This window comes from Pangasianodon hypophthalmus, chromosome 23, assembly GCF_027358585.1.
Source record: "Pangasianodon hypophthalmus isolate fPanHyp1 chromosome 23, fPanHyp1.pri, whole genome shotgun sequence".
NCBI classification, from domain to species: domain Eukaryota; kingdom Metazoa; phylum Chordata; class Actinopteri; order Siluriformes; family Pangasiidae; genus Pangasianodon; species Pangasianodon hypophthalmus.
The window spans coordinates 5,652,363-5,661,341 of NC_069732.1; positions in this window are offsets into that span (position 1 = coordinate 5,652,363).

An 8,979-nucleotide genomic window follows, 5' to 3' on the forward strand; every position below is an offset into this window, starting at 1 on the left:
ATTCCATTTCTTTGCCTTCAAAAAGTCTTGAGTTGCTTTCGCAGTATGTTTAGGGTCATTATCTACCTGCACTGTGAAGTGGCGTCCTATCAGTTTTGTAGCATTTGGCTGAATGTGAGCAGAGAGTATACCCCTATACACCTCAGAATTCATCTTGCTACTTCTGTCAGCAGTCACATCATCAATAAACACCAGGGAGCCCGTTCTAGTCTAATCTGGCTTTCCTGTTCTTGAATGTTACCAGTGGTTTGCACCTTGTTGTAAACCCTGTGTATTTACATTCATGAAGGCGTCTCTTGATTGTAGATTTTGACAATGATACGCCTACCTTCTCCAGAGTATTCTTGACTTCTGTTGATGTTGTGAAGGGGTTTTTCTTCACCAAGGAAAGGATTCTGCGTTCATCCGCTTTAGTTGTCTTCCGTGGTCTTCCAGGCCTTTCGATGTTGTTGAACTCACCAGTGCTTTCTTTCTTTTTAAGAACGTACCCAACTGTTGATTTGGCCACACCTAAGGTTTTTGCTATCTCTCTTATAGATTTATGTTGTTTTTTCAGCCTAATGATAGCCTCCTTCACTCACATTGAGACCTCCTTGGACCTCATATTGGTAGCTCCAGTTGAACAGCTGCCAAATGCCAACTCAATACCTGATATCAACTCCAGACCTTTAATCTGCTTCATTTGTCTTGAAGTAACGAGGGAATGGACCTCACCTGGTCAATTAACTTCTTGTCAGTCAAATGTCCAAATACCTTTGAGCCCCTGAAAATGGAAGTACTTTGTTTAAAATGGCTGTAATTCCTAAATGGTAAATGCAATATTTTTCTGGAACCTCTTAAAATAAAGCTGAAAGTCTACACTTCGATCACAACTTGTCTATACAGCACATGATGAACAAAAATCTTAGTGTGTGCATTGTAAATGTACTTGCTGCACTTGGTACGTGTCGAAAATATTTGTGTTCTTTGTTGGTACAAAATCCTGGCAGTGTTTCCTCTTTTCACCACCAGCTGCAACCTACAATATTGAAGAGTCTTTGTTAGACACCTAATACTCCTAAAATGTACACAGATGCATGCATACACACACGCACACACACACACACCTCACATATAACAAAAAAGTCACTCACACTTACTTTAGGCACTGGAAGTGTGGGAAGTGCAGTTTGGGGTAACAGGAGTCTACTTGTGCTGAATCCTTCTCGCCATGACTGCAGATGCTCAGGACCTTGGGACTTGTTCTCTTCCCTGGATATGAGGGATCACAAATGCCTTACCTTGTGTCTTTCACATGAACTTGTGTTTTACCATGACCTGTCTGTTTTTGAGTACTCAATTCAATTCAATTCAATTTTATTTGTATAGCGCTTTTAACAATGGACATTGTCACAAAGCAGCTTTACAGAAATAAATGGATTCACAAAAATATATTGTAAATATGTGAATTTATCCTGTGAATTTATCCCTAATGAGCAAGCCAGTGGTGACGGTGGCAAGGAAAAACTCCCCAAGATGATATGAGGAAGAAACCTTAAGAGGAACCAGGCTCAAAAGGGAACCCATCCTTATCTGTGTGCAACGGATAGTGCGATTATAAATAAATCCCTTCTATTATTGTGTACTATGAGGACAAATAGTGCAATTGTGCAACCAATAAATTCATCACAGTTTTCACAAGAAGTCCGGCTGGTTAAAATCTACCCACTGTCCACTGATTGAGTCCTGAGTACGGAGCTGCTCGTGGCAACCGCAGCCCCAAAGCCACTACAGCAATCACAGTCCCAAGCCATTACAGTACAACTCCCCATATGTGATCCCCATGCCATCTCCACAGCCCCCAGGTGGTGCCATCCCCAGCAATCCAAACAGTTCTTCAGGCAGTCCATATGGGGCCACCCCCAGCAGCAGCGAGCGAACTCAACCGATGAGAACTCCAACCAGAAGTAAGGTATCAGGATGGGTCAGGCAGCGAGGAGGAGCAGAAGGGGTCAGGATCACTGTCATCTCTGGCATCTCAGAAGTAGCATGTGTAGCTCAACAGAGAGTGAGGGAAAGAGAGAGCTGGAGAGAAAGGAAAAGATTGTTAGGTGAGCTTTTGTCCTCTAATGGTTAAGCACAATGTACTTTGCATGCAGAGTGCAAGCTGAGACTCCGGCAAGACTAGCTATGCCAGCATAACTAAAAGGGAGAGCCAGAAGCTAACACAAACATGAGGGCACCGTGAAAGACATAAGGCAGCCAGCCACTCCCCTGTCGACAAACCTGAGTGAACATGTGAGAGTGGGGGGGCGACAGCATCCAAACATCCCAGTTCACCACAACACCCAGACCTGCCCCTGTACCTAAGAAAAAACTATTCACAAAAGGCTTGACTAAACAAATATGTTTTCAGCCTAGACTTAAACACTGAGACTGTGTCTGACCCCCGAACACTAAATGGAAGGCTGTTCCATAACTGTGGGGCTTTGTAAGAGAAAGCTCTACCCCCAGCTGTAGCACGCATTATTCGAGGTACCAACAAATAGCCTGCACCTTTTGATCTGAGTAGGTGTGGCGGATCCTAAAAGACCAAAAGTTCGCTCAGGTACTGTGGCGCGAGACCATTTAGTGCTTTATAGGTCAATAGTAGTATTTTATAATGAATACGAAATTTGATTGGGAGCCAATGCAGTGTGGATAAGATAGGGTTGATGTGGTCATATCTTCTGGTTCTAGTAAGGATTCTTGCTGCTGCATTCTGGACTAACTGGAGCTTGTTTACGCATCTACTTGAACATCCAGACAGTAAGGCATTACAATAATCCAACCTAGAGGTAACAAAAGCATGAACTAATTTTTCTGCATTGTGTAGTGACAATTTATTTCTTATTTTAGCAATATTTCTGAGATGAAAGAAAGCAATCCTAGTTATATTATCTACATGAGCTTCAAAAGAAAGACTAGAGTCGATAATCACACCAAGGTCTTTTACTGCTGGACATGATGAAACAGAAAGGTCATCCAGAGTTATTATGTAATCAGAAAGCTTACTTCTAACTGCATGTGGTCCTAGTACAAGTACTTCTGTCTTTTCAACTATTTATTACCCTTGTGTCAAACTGACACAAGGACCTTATAAGGGATATAAATGTGTAGGGGGTTGTAGGATGTGTGTTCTTTTTTCTTTTTTTTTTTTTGTACGTGTTCCTCACAGAAACTAAGCCAAGGCAACTGAGTTTCAAGTTGAAAAAATGATTTGTTCTATATTCTTTCTTTTATTAAATAGAAATAAAATAATAAATGGGTCAATTTGACCTAAAGGTCACATGAGGGATAGTCATTAAATACAGTAAAATTAATAAGAAAGGTGTACAATTGTAAGAGTGAGGAAGTGTGGACCCAGCCATGTTTGAGATTAATTTCCCAAGTAAGCAGACATAATAGACTGTTTTTAAAATGAATACTGTGCTTGTGTGCCCTGACCCAAAGCTGACAGAAGATCATGACACGCTTCCCCTGCTGTCGTTATTCTTGCCCTCTGACCTTGCTGGACACTGACGCATTTCTGCTGCACTGACTAATCTGGCCTAGCTGCCTCAGACTTCCACTTTCCAAGAATAGCTGCTTGTTTAGTGCATATTTTGCCACTCTTAAATGGCAGAAAATGTTCTTTTCTGCCATTTAAGAGTGGCAAAATATGTGAGGAAAGTTCCACATTTAGACTGTGTGCTATGTGGGTTGCCAAATTTGACTCAAGTAGCACTCAAGCACTTGAATTTTTCAATTACATCTAGATCAGAGGTGCTCAAAAGTTTTGCAGAAATGGACTCCTTTACAGTAAAATAAATTCTACAGTGCAAATATTTCATGAACATAATCCATCTGTTTAAATATCAGGCTTATCATATGAATATGAGTATACAATACAGCTATGTTTTGGAGCCTTAGAGCTTTTATTCCTGAAATTTCCACTGACAGAACACATTTTTATTCAAATTAATTAATCATTAATTTGAAAGATTAAGATTCAAGTTGACATTATTTATAGGCTTACTTATTTTTCAGTTATTGAGGTTTGGATTAAGCCTGTTCAATTCAGGTGACCAGTCAAATAGACTCATTACAATAAGATCGTAGTAACTATAGTAACTTTAATAATGGTGGGTTGTGATTTCCACTACTGTAACAACATCGAAAAGTCACCGACTCCCTGGCTATGCTTCACAGACCCCACTTTGTCTAGATTACCCTCTTTACAAAAAGCAAATGAACTTTCAACCTGAAGAAAAGCATCATATTGTATTTAAAATGCAGTCTGATTAAACAGATCACACGGTGTGGGTGAAAGATGCTCTTAATCGTAATATAATGTAGCATTAAAGCAGGAGATTATTTTTTTTCAATTAATACAATAATAAACAAATGAGAAGAAGAGAAATGTTCAAAAAATACATCTAGCTTAATATATTGCTAATCTAAAGAGGTTTACAGTCATGAATATTTCTATCACTTTGATACCACAGTTGTATAATGCAGCAGAAAGATCCATTTTTCACATAATGACTAAGCATAGCCTATACCCTGGATGAGCTGCAAGGCCATCACAGGGTATTACACACATACATACCCACACCCACCCACACACACACACACACACTCATTCACACCTAGGGGCAATGTAGATTAGGTACAATCCAGCTACCAGCATGTTTTTGGGAGGTGGGAAGAAAAGAGTGAACCCAGAGAAAAGCACATGGACACTGGGAGAACATGTGAATCTCCACACAGGCTGAGGTCAGGATCAAACTGCTGACCCTGTGAGGTGCCAATGCTACCAACCCACTGCATCACTGTGTCATCCTTTTAATTTTTAACATTAAGGATATTACTTTTTAACATTAAAGCTATTATTTAGGCACCATATATAAAACAACACCTTCAAGCCCTACATTCCTGTCAATATACTCGTATTACCCGGTATTTATAAATATTTATTAAGTGTTAGTATTTCACAGGAACTACTTCAGCTCGATGTTGCACAGCACTGTATTGCACGCACAACTTCACATATCTACACTTTATACCATTTATAGACCGCATTTTTCCTGCCATCTATCTTGTATTTTATTATCTATGGACAGCACTTTGGTCCATTTTAATGGTTTTGAAAGTGCTTTATAAATAAAAGTTGAGTTGAGTTGAGTTATATTCCTTGTGTTGTATTTTTTTTTTCTTTATCTACTTGTATGCAAGTAAATTCTGTTTTATGTAAATTCTGTTTTTTTAGGTCACCGGACAGTCATAACAAGCATTTCAGTGCACATCGTACTGTGTATGGTTGTGTGTGTGACCAGTAAAATTTGAATTTGAAACATGAAGCTTAGAGAAAGTGAAAAATGCTGTGTCTGTTTTTTAAGTAGCAGCAGAAGTGTGGAGGATTCATATAACTATTCTCTGATTCACTGATTCATTCATCTTCAGTAAGTACCTTATCCTTGTCTGGTTCGTGGTGGATCTGGAGCCTATCCCAGGAACACTGGGTGCCAGGATGTGTCTGGATTGCCTAAAGACAGCACTTCTGAAAACAGATTATCACCTTGTCTCATTCACTATCCAGTGGACTTCACTTCCCTAATGGTGCCTTTACTTAAACAATCAAGTAATCATAACTAAACATTACTTAAAATGTTGCGTTTTGTACCATAAATCAAAAATCCAAGTTTATTTAACTTATTTACCTACAAAATACATAAATTTAAGATTTCAAGTGTTATGAACTCAAAATCATGATTTGTTACTATAACAAAACATGATTTTGAGTTCATAATTCGTTACTATAACTCACTCTGGTCTTTGTTTGATGTGATTGGCCGTGCAAGGAGTTGAACAACAAGAGAACTAATGCAGCGATTGTTAGATAATTGCAGTTGTCTGGTCTGTTGCTGGTACTGGTGTAGTGAAGTTTAAGGGTTCATCATGAGTAGGACAAAGGATTCCATGTGTGTTTACAAAGAATTGGCAATCATGTAGAGGATGTTTTGCCAAAATGTGTTAATTTCCCCTATTTATGGAGACTTTTGGGACAGCCTGGTTCCCTGGTGGTCTAGTGACTCGCATGCGGCGCTCTCACCGCTGTGGCCCGGCTTCGATTCACGATCAGTAAATGATAAAATATGCGATATGAACACCAAGTTAAATAGTATACAAGCAATAAATATACTAGTTTTGGGAGACCCCATTACTCACTGAATTTGAGGGAACGAGTTTACTCAATCAGTTGAGTGTAGTCAGCTTGTTAGGGTTTTCAGTGTTGTAAAAGTTAAAAACTTTCCTGAAATGAAAAAAGACCCTTTCAACACACTCAGTACTGTTTGGCTTTACAGTATACAGTTGTAAAAGAGTAATGACTCATTATGCCCCTATTCATCATCACCCAGAAGAGGATGCATTCCCTTTTCAGTCTCCAGGTTTTTTTTTTCCACTTATTGTCTCTGGGAGTTGTGTCACTGAGCCACTGTTATCTTTGGCTTGCTCATTAGGGATTCAAATCTGCATATGTATCCAGATTTATGTGAAACTGCTTTGTGACAATGTTCATTGGTAAAAGCGCTATGTAAATAAAATTGAATTGAAGGAAGGAATATACCCTGGGTGGGATACCAGTCCATACACACGGATTCACACACCTAGCAGCAGTTTAGCATAGCCAATCCACCTACTGGCATGTTTTTTTTTTTAACTTCAGATAGTAGGACAAGCTCAGAATCAAATCGCGGGCTCTGGGGCTGTGAGGTGGTAGTGCTACTCACTGCACCGCTGTGACACATTTGTATACAATTATTTGTTTCATATTGTCATATATACTTGCACACAGGCTCCTTATTACAAAGAAGCTCTAAAGCTGTTTTGTATTAAGCACTAAATAAATAATTGAACTGAACTGAAAAGAGTAAACAGGCAAAACAGCTAAATTCATGAGAATGTCCAACTATATTGTATTTGCTGTGTGTAAGTGTGCATCTAGTAGTTGCATGTTCAACACTTAGTGAGATCATTTGGACTTTTGAACACAGTGTTGAGGGAGGGGATGCAGCTTGCATGCACTGGACCCTTGAGCCTCAACTACACTGAAATTGCTCACTCCTTTGCACAGGAAGCTGTTTACAGCCTTCATCTGAGCATAGGGAGCGCTGTTATTTACAGGAATCGGACTCACTTTCCCTCAGTAAAAAAAAAAAAAAAAAGGAAAGCAGCATCTTGTTTTTTCTTCATTACCTTACACATCTCTGCGTTCCATCTGTTGGAAATTCCTCCCATGTGTGTCCTGACCCGGGCTTTATTAGAAACTTCCTGGAGTGGGGAAAGCTCCTCTATTTGGAGTTAACAATGTTTTAATAAATGGAAATTATAAGACATATAACAGCCATTTAGAGAAAGATTGGTGCAAGACCTGCTTTAAACGCTCATTGCCCCCCCCCCCCCCCCCCCCCCCTTTTTTTTTAAAGTAAGGAGCTTGTTGGTGGAAAGAAGAACAGTAACAAAACTGCATTTTCCTTTACTCATACTCATACGTGATTTGGCTATCTGACTGTGGGAGAGATAGAATCCACAGGAAAAAAAGTCACAGTGGGAAGGGTGAATAAAGAAGAGGGGGTATCTAAAGCATGCCTGGAATTATTAAGATCAAGGCTCTTGGGGAGGATCCTCTCTCGCTGATGAGCAAGCACAAAGACTGAACAAAAACTCTCCACTTCATTGCCTGTGAATTAAACAAGCTGAGAAAGAAAGTAAGGAACAGATCAGGGAATTCTTGGGCAATTCCGATTTCAGCCAAATCCTTAATGTGTAATCCAAGCGAGTGACGAGTAAGCCGATCATATTCTCCATGGGATGAATCATTCCTTTGGGATTTCGTAAGAGAGTCTGTGGTTCGTTGCAGCTGATATTGTTTAGGAATTCAGCCTCTGACATTAAACGTGTGGGAGAGGCAAGATCTTATGATAACTCAAGGGGAAGTACATAGTACATACTCTATGCTAACCTAACTGTTAAGTCCAAAACACTGACTTTTTGTACTTAAAGGCACTTAACTTTTTTCTAATTAACATTACTTCTAGCTATAGCTTCTATACCTTGGCTTTTCCATTGATATTTCTTTTCTACTGCTTTAATTCTGGCTTGGGCTATGTTGAAAGTAAGTGTAGTCAGGCATCCCCTTGAATGAATCAGAATTAGAAACATGCTTCACTAGCCACAGAAATTGACATATCTCACTCAATCAGTCTCTTTTCCTCTTCTCCTCGACTGTGATTGAAAGTGTATCTAGCATTTTTGGTGCAGTAATTTTTACCATGATATTTTCTTTTAATAGCCATGTAACAGCCATGGTATTTTCTTTTATGATAATAATGAAAGAAATGGGAAATAGCAGAAGGAATGACATATGACGAGACAACTGTGATCCTTAGCAGTTGCGCTATCGTTTATGCTAATTGGTGTAGCCCTGTCTAAATTAGTCTAAATTGATTATCTAAATTGATTCCTTGCAACATTGTACTCGTAACCTTTGTTTAAAAAATAATAATAATAATACAAAGAAGAATAAGAATAAGAATATTTGCTAAAAAATTCCTTTTTGTCATTCCTAATTTCTTTGCTAGCACTAGCACTGTCAACACATTCGTTACGCTGTCGGGGACATCAATGACACATCCACACAGTCGACTATAGGAGTTTTTTTGGGGGGGAGGTTTAAGTAAGGATTAAAAAATGATGTGGTGTGCTGTTATATAAAAAAAAATCAGTGAGGGTGTAGTATGATAGAGCCTGATGCGAAGCAGAGTTACTATTACCTCTGGATTGTCTGGTTTCCTCCCACCTCCTAAAAACATGCCGGAAGGTGGATTAGCTACAGCAAAGGTGTGATTAAGTGTGTGAATGTGTGTGTGAATATGTGTGTTCACGGTGCTCTGTGATGGACTGGCATAACATCCAGGG